At 33.8% G+C, this 17,177-nt stretch overlaps 1 protein-coding gene across 1 annotated transcript in view; it reads left to right on the top strand.

The window, feature by feature from the left end:
- The window catches only part of LOC136410032 (protein Tob1-like), a 47,883-nt gene that overhangs the window by 11,420 nt on the left and 19,286 nt on the right, over positions 1-17,177 (top strand). The window contains exon 2 of the mRNA XM_066391937.1: positions 4,421-4,461. The gene's annotated coding sequence lies outside the window, so the exon portion shown is untranslated. The remainder of the gene's footprint in view (positions 1-4,420; positions 4,462-17,177) is intronic.

Below are 17,177 nucleotides of genomic sequence, written 5' to 3'. Positions count from 1 at the left end.
TATCAGTTGATTTCGATCCTTGCCTGCATCCAAGAAAATCACTTTTTGTTGGTGTGCAGTGTGCGTTAGTATTTGAGCGAAAAACATGCAATTAGTGCTTTTATAGGTCACTTGGAACATGGAACGATAAAATAAGAAATCACGCAAAAAGGTCATAACAACACACAAGGCTCTATCAAATAAATGGAACGTGGTTCGTTGCGAAACCAAACAATGTAATAACATATGATGCCAGCGTTCTTGAAAAAGTTACGTACGTAAATGAGAATTAATTAGTGTTGTTCTTTGATCATTTTGAAGAAAAAAATTAATTTGTTCCTAAAGAAATACGGAAATTTCCGTAGGTTGCCAAGCAAACCTCAAAGGAAAACAAAACTAATTTACATAACGCCATGCTAAGCCAATTAATGAATAAATTAACCTTGACCGTAGATTCGTAACGTATAAATATCAATAGCAACAAAGAGCAATATAAACAATACCATACACACATACACGAAACTGGGTCGTTAGGGTGTCCATGTATTAAAATAGCACCACAACGCCACCATCCAAAAATAAATTATAAAAAGAACTTTAATGTTATTAGCAGGACTATTATTGATCACTACTGGTAGATAAAATAAGAAGACAAAAATAATTAAAAAACGAGCCCTTATGTAAAAACAGAAATCGATGTCCACACCATAGAAAGCCGAACAAAGGAAATATGTAATTGAAAGTAAGCAGTGTTAAATAATAAATAGATTAGAGTGATGAAATGGAATTACTATCCATGAAGAACATGATTTTATGCTCGATTATAGCATGTCACATTTGTTACATTTGACTAACAGATTGTTATGTGAGTAAAATCGATTCTTCGTCATGCATAATGCATAATTTTTCACATTTAAATATCTTGATTTGAATCAGTATTTGCTTCTATTTTGAATGTCAGCCAAAGAGCCTTATTCCTTCAGAGCCATATTATTAATTTGTTGCTAGCTTAATGTTAAAGTTAACAGCACACTGATAGCTTCGTCTTCCAGTAACAAAGGTATCGATAAATCTGCCAAAAAATTAATTGCTACGACGCCTAGAAAGTGAATGGTTTAGATAATTTCGTTTTGAATGTTTTTATCTAAAATATGTTGCTCCTCGTAAAATTATCAGGAGATTTACAATTTTGCCATTAAAGTATTAAGAGTTTTAGTCTAAAAAGATAACGCATGCAAGGTTTTTCTAAACTTCAAAGGTCAGTAATAGTGTAATGAACGTAACATTTTAAGTATTCAATTATAGCAATATGAGCAAAGATACTCTGTTCTTCCTATCCTTGAGGGTCGCATTAATGGAAAAATTATAAAAATTGATTTTTTTATAAATAAAATAATAGCATATTATACCCCAAGGTCGTGAAATATATTATTACGAAGCTGAACGCCAAGTTTAAATCCCAAAGCCCTCAGGGATGTAAGAGAAGTTATAAATATTTGACAATAGCGGTATTATACACTTTTTTCCACCACTAGATTTAACCGGATTTTATAGAATTACAATAAACTTATCTGTATTAAGAATAAATTAAAGCCGGAACGCGTCTTGAATGATAACATCAACGGTGACGTTTCACTTGACATTAATTTCCGTGGCAACCATAACAAAACAACAGTGAGGATGATGACAGCATTGTATGTGCATTTATTTGATTATAATTCCTATAAGAAGCTCAAAAACCATCATAGAATGCTCTATTATTTGATATGTTTTTACGTCACTGCCTCAAATCCCCGATGATACATTTTACTCATTTAGCTAATTTAATCACTCCGGGGTGTTAATTAAAACGAGTCATGTTATTACTGACCTCTAATGGTTTGTTTACTAAACCTTTTTAGTGTTTAGTACACTCGCATATTGGTGGCAAAAGATAAATGTGACACTATAATTGGAACGTTCTCTCATTCACAGCAGAACAATGGTCATTATTTTAATGAAATTTCTGAGAATCTTTTCCCTGTTCAACAATGTTTCTGTTAAAGTCAAATTAGTGAGTTGGTTCTGTCGTGACTAAAACATATGTTAGAGTCAAACCTATTGTTGCTAATCGGTTACTGTACCCATAACAATCCAACACTTGTACCATCCTATAAGAATGACGTTGGGGTCAAATTAGGCGTTTTGTAGAATTCCACAAAGATACAGGGTGTCCAGAAATAACGTTGAAATATTTTGGAAGGTGATTCTAGAGACTAACATTGTAAACATACTCCAAATATTACTTCTTAAAGGGGCTAAAACTCCTTAAAAGGGGAACTCTGAAGATGGTTTTTTCGCAATTGGAATGAAATTTTTTTTTCTGTTAATAATTACAGATTTACGTAAATGTTGCCTTAACTTTTTTGTTCGTCACATTTCTTAAATTTTAAAATCCAATTACTGAATCGCAAATATTTTTAAATAAAAAAGATGCTCTTATTTCATCTCGTTAGGATAGATCGTTTTCCAGAAAAATAGGTTTTTATGAACCGATGCATAATTACATAGACATCGAAATGCATCTTAATAAACATAATAGGTATCCTTCTAATACAAATATTATTTCATTAGCCAGCAATAACAAGGCTAATATTATTAAGGATTTCTCATTTATTCATAACAAATATTAAAATGCCTTTCGTCGATCTTAATGCATCCTCTAACTCTTTTTTGCACAGATTTCAATGTCCATGTAATCGTGCATCAGTTTATAAAAACTTATTTTTCTGGAAAATGGGTTATCCTAACGAGATAAAATAAGAGGACCTTTTTTACGTAAAAATATTTGCGATTGAGTAATTTGATTTCAAAAATTAAGAAATGTTACAAACAAAAAAGTTAGGACAACATTTACGTACGAGTCCCCCTGTATGTGACGCCCCTGACTCAAATCTGCTATTATTAGCGCAAAAGGAGTTTTCCTATTCCAACTACTTACAGTATATCGAATTTTATAATTTTAGGGCAAACTGTTTCGAAAACATTACGAAAAAAAAAACTTCCCTCTTTAAAGGGCTCCAGCCCTTTCAAGACGTAATTTTTTGGGGTATGTTTATAAGAACTTTTTTTGTTATTTTAATCTTTAGAATCGTCTCCCAAAATATTTCAACATTATTTCCGGATACCCTGTATATTGAAATCTCAAAATCATTGTTGCCTGCAAATATCTTGATAATTTTTGCTGAATGTTTGTTGATCATTAAATTCAATAAAGGAATAGTAAATATCGAGTTCAAATCATCCAAATGATTGAGTAAGGTGTCATTAAAACATAAATTTATAAAATAGCTCCCGAGGAAGAGAAGGGATATTTTTAAATTACAGTTATATCAGTGGAATTATAGACTTTGTCCTTAATGAACTCATAAATTATCTTTTGTGTATACCTCCTAGATCTACTTCAATTTTTCGTAAACCCACTACTGTTAAATTTCTCGCCTAGAAATAGTTCAAAAGGTTCCGAATTAAAATTATCCCTTATCCATTCAGCTGCGACAAAAAAATACCATTATCGTCGAATTTGAAATAATGACCTCCATTAAAACCTCATTTGCCTGAAATATTAACGAGGCCACAAACGACGCTTCCGAAAAGAGAAAAACATGGTGGGTTAGTCAGATGCACCGTTTAGTTGGAAATGACTGAAAAGCTCTTTTTCCTGTCACCATGAGAATCATCAGTGAAAAGACACGAAAAAGACGTTTAACTGATGGTACTAATGTCTACAAGCCAAGTGGTCTGGCAAACAAAATGAGCGTGTGTAAATCAAATATACGAACACGTTTACATGCATGCATAGCAAGCAAATTCCTACGAGTTGTAAATTTGTAAAATGACTGATTGCATCCAATGCGCTCCAAAATAATTCCACAGTCAAACGCAATGGCAACAGCAAACTACTTCCTGGTTCTATGTTTAACAAATTCCCAAATAGCTGTTATTAAATTGTCCCTGGATCGACAGCTTGCCTCTATTTAATCCAATAAAATTCCAACAGTTACAGTTATTTTCACATTGCGGGCGTTGGCAAAAGCGTCATAATATCGATTTTCCACCCTCAAGATACCACGACCCCGTTTCAGGCAGCACTTGACTCTATTCATAAGGTCCGATTTCGGCTTTTTGAGGGCCGTCATTCTCCTCACGGTGAGAGGTCCTTTCAAAAATATTTTTGCAGTGGTTTCGATTACCCAAAAAAAGGGAGGAACGTTTACTTTGATAGTGAGGAATGGGGGTGAAATTCGATTTATACGATAAAAACGGAGAATTTTGGACGATGGTTATAAGTTGACATCAGCAGGTTCATAATGAATATAGTTTTTGCATCCAGAATTTTATTTGAATTTATTTATTCGTATTTTGTATACCTTCATCGAGTTTAATTAATTTTGTCTTTCAGATTTTACCACGAAGTCTGAAGGGATTCTTAATAACCAAAAGGTAAGTAACTCGCACATATTGTGCAAAATTTCAAAGGTTGTTCAATAAAATGAAAATTCAAATTAAGAGGGTGGTGGAAGGAATTATAGGGCGAAACAAGATTTATCAAGGGAATTACGCGCAGGAATTTTCAAACCAACTTTAAGCTCTAGTGCCATTCTTCATCCAAGATCGTGAATTGTCCTGAGAGTATTCCTCTAGGCTCTGGAAATATATTCACACTTAAAAAGCCACTTTTAAAACTGAAATTATTTTTCTTTTTCCAAACAATGCAACTTGGGATTTAAAAAATACAAAGAAATAAATATCATTGACGACTGGGGCAAAACAGCTTAATCAAAGAGATTTTACCTCAGGCTGATCTTGGTTGCAATACTGCGGCACATGAGTCAGGTGTATAGGTCAGGTCCCTCATAAAAGTGCAAGAAAATAACTCGATAGAAGATGTGCTATCAATACGTTCTTCTTCCTCTTATTGAAGTCTCTTCTTCCCCAGTAGATTCTAAATTTCCCACGCTCCTCTCTTTATACTGAAGTGTTAAAAATAGCAGCCATGTATTATTGGTGATCCTGGAAAAGGTACCAAAGATGTAGGTGATATAGACTTCCATATTGACGTGATTAGAAGCTTATACGGCCTCGTGTGACCAAAATAGTGGGATTTTTGCTCCAAATACAAAAGGTGACGTATTTCGCAAACGCCAACGGAATTCTAGAATATGCAAAATGGCTGTCAAGACAATTATGGATTGGATAATCACGTTCGAACCAGCATGAGTTTGTAGTCTCATAGGCATTGTTTCGTGCAAAACAACCTTCTAAAACCGTAGCTAAGTTTTATTGGGAAAAACTAACGATTTACGTGATAAATAATATCGACAAAAGCGAGCAATAACAAGACAGACCAAGCGACTCGCCATTTTACAAGACTAGTGGTACTACACAAGTCCACCAGAGGGGGTGTCTGTTTGTTTAACAACAAACATGACAAAAGACGATATACGGAGGATGGCGCAGTTGCCACGTCGACTTAACCCCCCCATGACACAGACTTAACAATAATAGAACAACAATGGATAAAGGGAATTTGCTCAAAGGTAGAAGTCGATGATACTTCGTCACCCGCCCTGAGTGACGAAGCGTTGTTATTCTGTTGGAAATGGAAAAATAGGTGGAATATTTTGCTAACAGGTCACTTTTGACAGATCCAGGAATATTTTCTATGTCTTTTGCAAACAATGTGTGATTATCGTTTAAATAATGATCGTGGTCTTACATTTAAAACATTGAAAACAGTAAACAAGGAATTAATCATCAAGTGTTATTATCAGCGTCGCCCAAAAATTTCCATCAAATTTTTACGAGCGACTCTACATAAATCCGGATTTCGTGGAGGCAAAACATGTTCCTTGCCAAAGTTTATTTATATTACAACAAACTGAGGGTCCGAATAATGATATTGTTATTGGTCTCGTGTGGGCGGCGAACTTTTGCGGAAAATAGACTCTCAATTTCGCTTAATGTTTGTTTAAGTAATTTTGAGATTGTTTATCTCCATCTGAGGAAAAAGTAGCCGTTAATTCCACTCTTCAATTTAATTAAAATTGCCCTTCGGCCTGCCATCAATATCAATTCCCGGAGGATTATTTTGGCAGACGTAACGAGAAACACAAATGAGAATGCGGCTGTTTTTTTCAGGTCTCTAATTTTATCTCCCCTTTGCCTTGTGATAATAAAGCGATCATCCTAGAGTAAAAATATACGCAAAAATATGCAATGACGCCAGCTGATAAACGACATATGCCTCATATTATTTACGTGCCAAATATGACGACTTCTCACATGGTAAATTTAACTATTGCGGCTACAAAAATACACCTGGAAAAGCATTTTTCGAGACCTATTTTAAATCAAAAAATGCGATTTTTAATCCATTAATTGGCAAAACATTTGTCAGGAATAGTTACATAAATAGCCAGCAATTGCCTGGCACCGTGGTGAACAGTGTTTCCCCACATTATTTTTAATATACATTGACAGCCAAAACAAACCGGGTGACTAATACGGAGCAATAAAATTCACATGAAAACAACAAAAATTCAACGTAAAATCTTTTGGCAATGATCCTCGAATGCTCATCTAATGACCGTCTAAAAGCGAACAATCCGAGCATGACGGTCCAGTTGAGCTTATTTGATCATGGCTGTACCAATGACGTCATGAAAGTTTATTTCTGATATTTCGGTCATGTCATTATTAAGCAAAATTAATTTCGAATGCACATATTTTGTTGCGAGGTATTTTTAGAGGACGATTTTTCAATCGTCCAGGATATTTCGCAACGATATATTGCACATCATCAATCAAAGGCGTAAAGGAAGTTGCTAAAATTTGCTCGTGTTTTTTTTTTAGGAAGTGAGTATCTTTAGTTAAAATAGTATATTATACTATGTGTATTTAAAATAGTATGATACACTAATCTACGTACACATTATGTTAAATACAAATAGTATAATATACTGCTTCAAGTGTATCCAAACGATCCTTTCAATCTGGTGGCGAAATTGTTAAGGTCTTGAGAGACCTTTTAATATTCTCGAATTGAAGGCTGTGCATCGAGCTAGTGGCAATACGTCATAATTTTCTCATCCTCACTACTGTATACATTTTACTGAATGAAGCGGAAAAATACTGCCATAAACGTATCTCGCGGGTCGGTAATGTGCCTGGAATTCAATAAGACCAAAAGAAAATTCTGTGACCTCCACTCCATGTCAATTTGTCATTACCTTAAAATCTTATTTAACATGGAAACCAGGTTTCTCAAAAGTAGCAGAAGCTCATTTTAAACCTAATTAATTACTTTAATAAAGAATAAGATGCTGGAAGAACTCTTTTACTTGTAGATGCAGTGCACGAAATAGGACTTACCTACCTATTATCTCTCCTATTTAATTAATTAATATAATATAATCTGCAAAGGAAGCTCTAAGCTGCACATGCTTTTAATGTACAGGGTATTTCAATTTGGAATGTTTTGACGAGAAAAACCTATTTTCTGACTAGATAGAAGAAAATTGATTTAGGTGTCACGGGTTAGATTTTTGAGAAATGTTTGATGTCAAAAAGCGTTTCCCGAATTTGCCACAGTCCACTAAGATATAAAAGGTTTTTCGATTTTTGCCATTTTGAAAATTGTCAATAACTTTCTTATTTATTAAAATATTGGAATTGCCTAAAAACATTATTGCAGTACTTTTTTGAAAGGAATCTAATGGAGTACACAAATTTTTGTACTTTTCACCGTTTTCCTATAAATTGCTACAACTGCATTTTTTCAAATCTACGTAAATCACACGTGACCACAGCTTGAGAAAATAGATAGTTTCAACGATATACATATATAAATTGATTATTTATTATCGAAAATGACGGAAATATAACGTATTAATTTTTTCGACATAAGTTGTTTATGAAAATTGCTGTCAAAACAATAAAGCAGCTATTCAATTTTTGGTTTTATAATCAGTACTATTTTACTAAAGTTTATTTTGAGTTTTCTCTTGATATGTTGACTCTTTGAATTTGATATTTAGTATTTAGTTAGAATGTATGAAAATTTTGAAAAACATGACATGTTAAAATGTTATATATGTCGGAGATTTATTAGTTTTTTTTAGTTCTGTAAGTGTAATATTAGAAGAGACAATAAGATGTAGGGCAGGCTGACAGCTTTCTTAAGAAGAAGCATTGTCGAGCGAGGTCACTAATACCACGACGCTCTTAAGTGGCCATGTGTGCTAATTATTTGGGTGACACTAAACTATTGGTTCCTTTGTAATAGGGACTAGCAGGTACTTTTCCCACGGTTCTGAAGGACTCACCAGAACTGGGAAAGTTAAGACAACAGGGACAAAGAACTGGCAGTTAATAGATTGACGAGCAGAAGAGCGGTCGTGGGGTAGTGAATTCGCTAGTCTGTCTTTTCATTCTTTGACTTTTAAAGAGATACCTTTCCTATAAAATGGAAAACGCATCAAACGCTATTCCGACATATACATATATGTAAATATACAGTCAGTCCCAAGTCTACGTACACCTTAGAAAATTAGGATTTTTTGGTATTATGAGGAAAAAAGTTTAAACTAGAATTTTTATTTCAGAACAGTCTTATAATGATAAAAAAATATTTGTTGAAGGTAAATTTGCTCTAGAGTCTAAATTATTTATTTTTAACAGTTAAATTCTAAATCGGCATATCCCAAAAGTGTAGGTACAGTGAAAATGTTTTCATTTGAATTAGTTTTAATCTTATTGTTTTTTACGAAATTAATACTTAGTTGGTCCATCTTGTAGAGCCACAACAATTTCTAGCCCTCTGGACATAGAACTGATTATATTCATGGTAATTTCAGGGGTGATACTATTCCATTTTCCCTGTGAAGTGTCGTTTAAGGAATTTTTGTTAGTAATTTGATATTTTCGAATTCTTCTTTCTAATTCGTCCCGAACATGCTTGATAACTTTGAGATCGGGTGATTGTGGTGGCGAATGAAGCTGTATAGGCACGTTATCTGAAATCCACTTCTTAACAAACCGAGCTGTGTGTTGAAGGATCTAACCATCCCCTAAGCGTAATATAGCTGCAGATGGTTTCAAATGTTCTTTTAATATAGCCAAATAGAGTTCTTTATGCATTATTTTATCAATGAACACCAAGTTGCTTACTCCACTAGCTGCAATCGCCCCCCAAACCATGACAGTCTCTCCACCATGCTTTACGATTGCCATTAAGTTTTTGGTTTTCAGTTCTTCGTTTTTTTTTCGCCATATCTTTCCCTTCCCATCATATCCAAAAATGTTAGACCTACTTTCGTCAAATCATAAAACTTTTCCCCAAAAACCGATAGTTCAGATGTTCCTTATTGAACGCAGATCGTTTTTCTCTGTTGACTTGAGAGATCAGTGGTTTCTTTCGAGGCGCTCTTCCATTAAAACCTGCTTTGCGTAAAACTCTTCTAATGGTTTCCGACCCAATGTTTTTTCCTGAAGTATCTGCCACCTCTGCGGACAATTTTGGGGCACTACGTCGCCAGGCAGAGGCGATTGTTTTTAAAATTCCCCTACAATCTCCATCACTTAATTTTTTGGGGAGACCAACACGAGCTTTATCAGCAAGATGACCGTTTATAATAAATTTTTTAAAAATTGTTTGAACTGTGCTATGCTTTAAATATAAAATTTTTACAATATGACCTTCCAGAATTTCATAACTTCACTACTAAGTTACCAATTGGCAAAGCAATTTCTTTTCGTGGTATTTTAAACACTTATTATTAATATTGTTGAATATAATGCTATATTGTATTATACAATAACAAAGAAAGCAACCCCTACAATTGACAATTTTTAAACAAATTTCGTTTTTCTCCAAGATGAAAACCATTTATTAGCAAAAAGTCGAAATTGTTCTTAGACTTTTGAGAGGTGCCTAATTATGTTTTAAGAGTTGCAAATGAACAAATATGAAACTAAAGCAAATTTGAATTTAGCACATGTTTTATCTAACATTTTAAAACAGTTTTATATTAGAAATTGGTAATTAAACTCTGTCTTTTTTTAATAATACTCAAAAATCCTAATTTTCTAACGTATACGTAGACTTTTGGGACTGACTGTGTATATACAGGGTGAGTTTTTTAAGTGTGTCACGTAAATATCTCTGAAGTTATGAGTTTTAGAAAAAAAAGTTTAAAATAAAAAAGGGATTATATGAAAGGGGAAAACTTTTGGCATCATCACTGTTTCGATTCAAGGTCATCTTCAGGCTCTAATCAAGGTCAACTTTGTTTTTTCAAATAGAAACCCCACATTTTTTTGACAGATTCTGATTTGTTGTTCAAAACAAACATGTTTTTGCTTGAAACATTTTTTTATTCATTTGATAGTTTTGGCACAAATTGACATTTTTAAAGAATTTTGTTCTAACGAAAGTGCTTGTATCGATACATTCAAGAGAAGAAATAAAAAAAAAACATAATTTTTAAACAATTCAATCAAATAAGTGTTTAAAATGATGTCCTTCTACTTCAATGGATTTAGCTATCCTCATTTTGAATGACTGTTGGATATTCCAATATGTTTCTGGTGGAATGTTACGGCAAGCTACTCTTATTCTTTCTTTCATGTTTTCAGCAGTTGTTGGCATTTCAGCGTAGACAATTTCTTTTAAGTACCCCCAAAGAAAGAAATCTGGAGATGTTGAGTCTGGTGAACATGCTGGCCAGTTAACATAACCACCACGACCAATTGACTTTTGAGGAAATATTTCATCCAATTTTTCCCGAACAACTGTTGCATAATGAGCTATCATGTTGATACCACATGGTCATTCGTCGATTTAGATTTACTTCTTCCAGAAGTATTGGCAAGTCATGTGCTAAAAAATCGAGATACTTTGCAGCATTCAGATTTCCATCGATAAAAAAAGGCCAATTAAATGTTCTCCTACAATGCCACACCAAACATTTACAGTCCATGGACGCTGGTTTTCCACCTCTCGCAACCAATAGGGATTTTCAACAGCCCAATAATGCATGTTGTGTCTGTTAACTTGCCCATGGTTTGTGAATCCAGACTCGTCCGAAAACAACACATTCGAGAAAAAATCATCATTTTGTCTGATTTTTCTTTGAGCCCAAGTACAAAAGGTAACTCGGTTTTGAAAATCGTCACCATGTAGTTCTTGATGAAGAGAGAAGTGGTAAGGATGAAACTTATAATTTTTTAAAATTTTACAAACACTACTTTGTGAAATACCAGGCTCTTCAGCCAGCTGGCGAGTACTTACATGAGGATCAAGTGCAATGGCAGCTAAAATATCAATTTGATTGTCTTCATTTCCAACGACAGTTTTTGAGAGTGCTCTTTTTTGTGTTTCAACACTTCCTGTTGCTCGAAATAAACTAACAATTTTATTGACAAAAGTCCGTGACGGAAGTTCGTTTTGTGGGAAACGCTCGGCATAACGCTGCACCGTTGCAGTAGGACTTCTACCTGATTCGCCATAAGCAAAAATAATTTCAATTTTTTCATCTTTTGAAAATCGCACTGCCATTTTACAATATTTATTATTCTAAAACTGAATTAAAAACTGTAAGCGAGTAGAACTGTGGGTTCTACTTGTTTACAAATTGATAAAACTTCTATTTATTACGTTTTTTATTCTTTCTTTATTCGACCAGAAACATATTGGAATATCCAACAGTCATTCAAAATGAGGATCGCTAAATGCATTGAAGTAGAAGGACATCATTTTAAACACTTATTTGATTGAATTGTTTAAAAATTATGTTTTTTTTTAATTTCTTCTCTTGAATGTATCGATACAAGCACTTTCGTTAGAACAAAATTCTTTAAAAATGTCAATTTGTGCCAAAACTATCAAATGAATAAAAAAATGTTTCAAGCAAAAACATGTTTGTTTTGAACAACAAATCAGAATCTGTCAAAAAAATGTGGGGTTTCTATTTGAAAAAACAAAGTTGACCTTGATTAGAGCCTGAAGATGACCTTGAATCGAAACAGTGATGATGCCAAAAGTTTTCCCCTTTCATATAATCCCTTTTTTATTTTAAACTTTTTTTTCTAAAACTCATAACTTCAGAGATATTTACGTGACACACTTAAAAAACTCACCCTGTATATCTCGCCCTTATAACTTTTTTGTTTTTAAACTTAGAAAGTTGAAATTTGGAAGGAAGCTAGTAGAGCCGATTGATTGACATTAATGACATTTATTTAGCACTTCCGGTTTTACCGAAAATGACCTCAACTTTCGATTTTTAAATGTAATGCCCTATAAATTTCGACTTTTTTAGAATCTAGAGGTCATTTCTAATCTAAAAATATGTAATTAAAAAAAAATAATTTTTTTTGCGTTTTTTCGTGTCGAGCTACGTCAATGAGGTATACATATTAGGTACAATTTTAGGTCAGAATTATGGGAAAAAATATTAATTTGTCATTTTATTGAGTACTTTTGCTTTTATGAGCAATTTAAATACCAAGAAACAGTTTTTCCCATTTATCTTTTGTTTTTCAAATGGCAACATAGTGTCTCATTGCGATTTTCTGAAAGACTATTTTTTTCTGAAGTTTTTGATACTAAACACAACGTATGTTCATTTAGAAATAAATCGTTAATTCATTAAAAATATTCAAATTTAGAAAAAAATACGTTGGCCGTGGAATACATATATATATATACAGGGTGGTTCTCCGGGAAGTCCTTGGAATAATTGAAAATGGGGGGATATACCTAAGTTGTTGCAGGACAGATGTTAAAAATAGTTTCAAGATAGCGGCATTTCTGGTTATACCAGAATTAGATATCGACTCGCTTATTTTAAATGGAACGCCCTATATTTTATTGCATTTTTAGACTCTATGATGAATTCTGAACACCTTTTATATGAAATGTTTTACGTTTATCCTTAACCGTTCTGAAGATGTTTACACTTAAAGACAAAATTTGACAGTTTCAGTCATTGATTCATTTGATGATATTATGAAAAGGGAAAGTTGTATCGCTGCAATTTTTTGAGATATTGCTAATAAAGTACTACCTTAGCCACGTATGCAGTAAAAGTCGCGAAATAACAGGTGTGTTGAAATAACAGTGTTTCAAAATATGTGTAGGGAAATGAAGGGTGTGATTCTTTGGCTCATTTTAAGAAAAAAAAATCCCATTAACATGGGTCTGCAAACGTACTATTTTCAAGATGGCAAGGTGTCAAAAAATAGTTTTATTTTCAGTTTTTTAACGATATCTCAGAAATTGTTTGAGATACAGAAATCACATTTTGTACATCTATTATTATTAATATTAGTTACGTTTTGAGGGCTACTTCAAATTTTCCCCATATGTCAGAGGTGGAGATTTCAATGTTGCGCGAGATTTTTTTGCTCTTAATTTTTAAGCCACTGGGAAAATTAGCATTTTAAAGGCACGTTTTATACCGCCAATGTGTTCTACACAAAAAAGGTACTCGTGGTCAAAAGTTCTAATGCGAACCATTGTCAAGAAAAATGACATTTTGTGATGAAAAAAAAATTTTTTAAATTAGCAACATGAATAAACATGAAAATCTCACGCAACCCTAATATCTCCGCCTCTAGCATATGGGGAAAAATTGAAGTAGCCCTGAAAACGTAACCAATATTAATGATAATAGGTGTAGAAAATGTGAGTTCTATATCTCAAACAATTCCTGAGATGTTGTTAAAAAACTGAAAAAAACCCTGTTTTTTGACACCCCATATCTCGAAAACAGTGCATTTACGGACTCCAGTTAATAGGAACTTTTTTTCTTAAAATGAGACAAAGAATCACACCCTTAATTTTGTGACACGTGTTTTGTAACACCCTGTATATCATTGAAAAAGCTGTAAAATTGTCCATTTTGTCAAGTTATGGCCACGTGTGATTTATATTTGAAAAAATGAAGTTGTAGCAATTTGTAGGAAAACCGTGAACAGCATAAAAAATTTAAGCACTTCATTAGATTCTTCTCAAAAAAGTGTTACAATAATGTTTTTACGTAATTCAAATATTTTAATAAATAAGATAGTTATTGACAATTTTTAAAATGGCTAAAAATCGAAAAACCTTCTATATTTTAGTAGGCTGTGGCAAATTCGGGAAACGATTTTTGACATTAAACATTTCTCAAAAATTGAACCCGTGATACCTAAATCAGTTTTCTTCACTCTAGTCAGAAAATAGGCTTTTCCTGTTAAAACACTCCAAACCGAAACACCCTGTACAAATTGCCTATAATGCATAAAAACTAAGCTACTGAGTTTGGGGGATGTTCTCCATGCAATTGCAGAATATTCAGGATTTTTCCTTGTCAATTTTCAATTTTCACCTGAACTCGTTGATATACTATTAGGAATATCCACATATGTATTTTTGGCATATAAAACCATATCACCAGGCAATTTTAAATCATGAGGGTGCAAACAATCTTGACCATAAATCATTCCATGGGCCACCATTATTTAAAGCGCACGGACATGCAATCTGGTTTCGCATCTACGCCATATACGCCTCAGGTGATGAGTTTATTATAATTTAATTTTAATGGGATCTAAAACAGACATATCATTATCACTAATGCAATTATTGTATTTTACGTAAACAAGCTATCTTGTTCCATGGGAATAAACACCCTAAACGCGCTTTTCTTCCTTCATTTTCCTACTGTAAGCTGGTGCATTTTTAAACCCGGATGTGGGCGTTTGGTCGATTCGTATACGAACTTGCGTATGTTTAGCCTCCTTTATAGGCAAATAATAGGGTAACTTATTAGACATTCAATAGAGAGTTATTTACCAGAGAAAATAGGGTTCACCTATAACAAAAACTGCGTTAATGGCCAAATCTAGGTTGCCCGTATGTCCTAATATCCCCTCAATGTTATGAATTATTAAATAGGCTTCGGCCTCTAAATATTTCAATAAGCCCTAATCAGGACGCCCTTGGTATATAGGAGCTTTAAGGTGATAAATTCACGTACAAATAGATTCGGTTGAGGTCGATTACGAAGTGGATTAGGGAAGTTTCTGGCCACTTACTTTCGAATTGTTTGTCCAAGAAATGGCTTGTTTAAGACAATTATTTAATGCATTTTTCATGAGGCATTAACTTGATGGACTTGTAATTGTGTAACATGTTCCATTGCAGCACCATTAAGTGAAGCTCGATTTCCCGCACACACTGCACCTACTTGTCCTTCTTGCAGAGTTGACCTTGCAAGAGCTCAGGACCAGTCAAACGAATGAGGTTTCTGGGGTCCAGAATCGGTACCCAAAACCCCCTATGAAGCACTAAAAGGAATCTTGTATGCCAATCAACTAATAAATTGACCATAGACCTTTGACCTATATCAGCAATAAGTTCACTTTAAGTGAATAGCAATACTGTCGTGCGCAATCACTTTATTGCTCAATAAATTACTTAAGTTTTAACGATTATGCTTCATTTGGACTTTATTTTTATCGACATGTTAATAAAACTGTTAGAATGAGGATGGGGATGAGGAACATCGCAGTTTTCTCTGCTTCCTCATTTTTTGGCCTCGTACCACTTCTCACGTGACGGCTCAGCTGGGTACCTTCAGTTTAACCTCTGCTCGAGCCGAACTCAAGGCTGTTGCAGATAACGAAAAAAACTAACCTGAGTCAGTTGTGTCCTGGCTCCAGGCCATTCCCTAAACTCTGGTAATAACGCAGCTTTTTCGCTCGGAGGGACAATGCTCAAGCATCCATATACAAATAATTAATTGTGTGGTTTAGATTACGAGAGACAAATTTCCCGCACGAGTGGATCCCTTCACATTTTCAAATCCGCCATCTTTATTTTAGTAATAATTAATTATATAACTCGATTTGCCGCACCAGTTGTTAATTTGTTGTGGAATCTATAAGTAATCCGAGTGATTTTTTCCCCGTTTGGGCAGTGAACAATAACCCGTTTTTGCTTGTAAAGGAAAAGTGACTGTGTTTAGTAACCAATTAAAAACACTGACCACCGGTACTTTAATCGATTCTTAAAATGCATTTTGTGTTGAACTTGAGATGCAGGCGGGCAAGGTCTCACGTGTCCGACCTTCGCGGCTTATAAAATATGGATTCACAAGCTGAAACCGTGTACCTTGACCTGCATTGTTTATTTTCTGTTAACTAATTAATATTGATTTTATTTTGTGCGGTTTCTCATTGAAATTAAATTGCCGTATTTTCCTTCAAATCTCCTCTTACAATGAAAGCGATTATAATTTGGATCAGACAGGTCAACGTCTATTGCAAAAGTAACGCGCTGGGTGCATTTAGAGTGGCTTAAAGTTTGTTTTCAAAAACGTGCCAAATATTTAGCATTAACAAATGGTGCTATACAATTTGAGTAGCAATAATTAGCCAAAAATATTTGGAGGTATCGAGACGATTATTCTAAAATTAAAGGTTTAATTAAAATAAGCCACTTGGCCAAAGTCTACTTGTTGGAACTAACCTACGTAATGCAAGCTTTATTAGCGACGAATAATGACTGCCTTATAAACCACATAATTAAGCCAGTTACAATTTGCTGAAATTGTGGGAATTGGGAGTAATTTGTGTTTCCTTTATCGTCGGACCTAGTACCTATCTGCATAATTTTTTTAAGTGGAAGGACGTTTGGGTCGGCAAACCAATGTCAAGCCAATTAATGCGGCCTTTGCATATTTCATAAACCCACTGGTACAAGGCAGATAAATTCGAATGCATATTATAGTGAGGATGGACCTCGTATTATTTCCGTCAACAATCTAAGGATACGAAAAAACCGATATGATTTTTTAGTAAAATTTTCAATACGAAGCCTATGAAGAGTTTTTGCCAGAGATCCTGAATTCTTATCATGTGAAACATAACAAGAATATTGAAAATCACCGATTATTTTAAGGGAATGTGCACGAATGTAATCTGGTATAAAAAAAGCATCTGTTTCCCTTAAAATCGAATTTTGTCAATGTTTTTTTTTATTTTCTCAAAGGTTTAAAATATCAATTTCTGAATATTTTCTCGATTTTTATATTCCAATTGTAGCAGAAAATTAAAATTCAGCAAAACCAACCCGACTTCGTCTTCCCGTCTCTCGTACAATAATTGAG

Source organism: Euwallacea similis, chromosome 7 (assembly GCF_039881205.1).
Source record: "Euwallacea similis isolate ESF13 chromosome 7, ESF131.1, whole genome shotgun sequence".
Taxonomy (NCBI): domain Eukaryota; kingdom Metazoa; phylum Arthropoda; class Insecta; order Coleoptera; family Curculionidae; genus Euwallacea; species Euwallacea similis.
The sequence above is the reverse complement of the archived record's forward strand: the minus strand, read 5'-3'. Positions and strand labels throughout refer to the sequence as shown.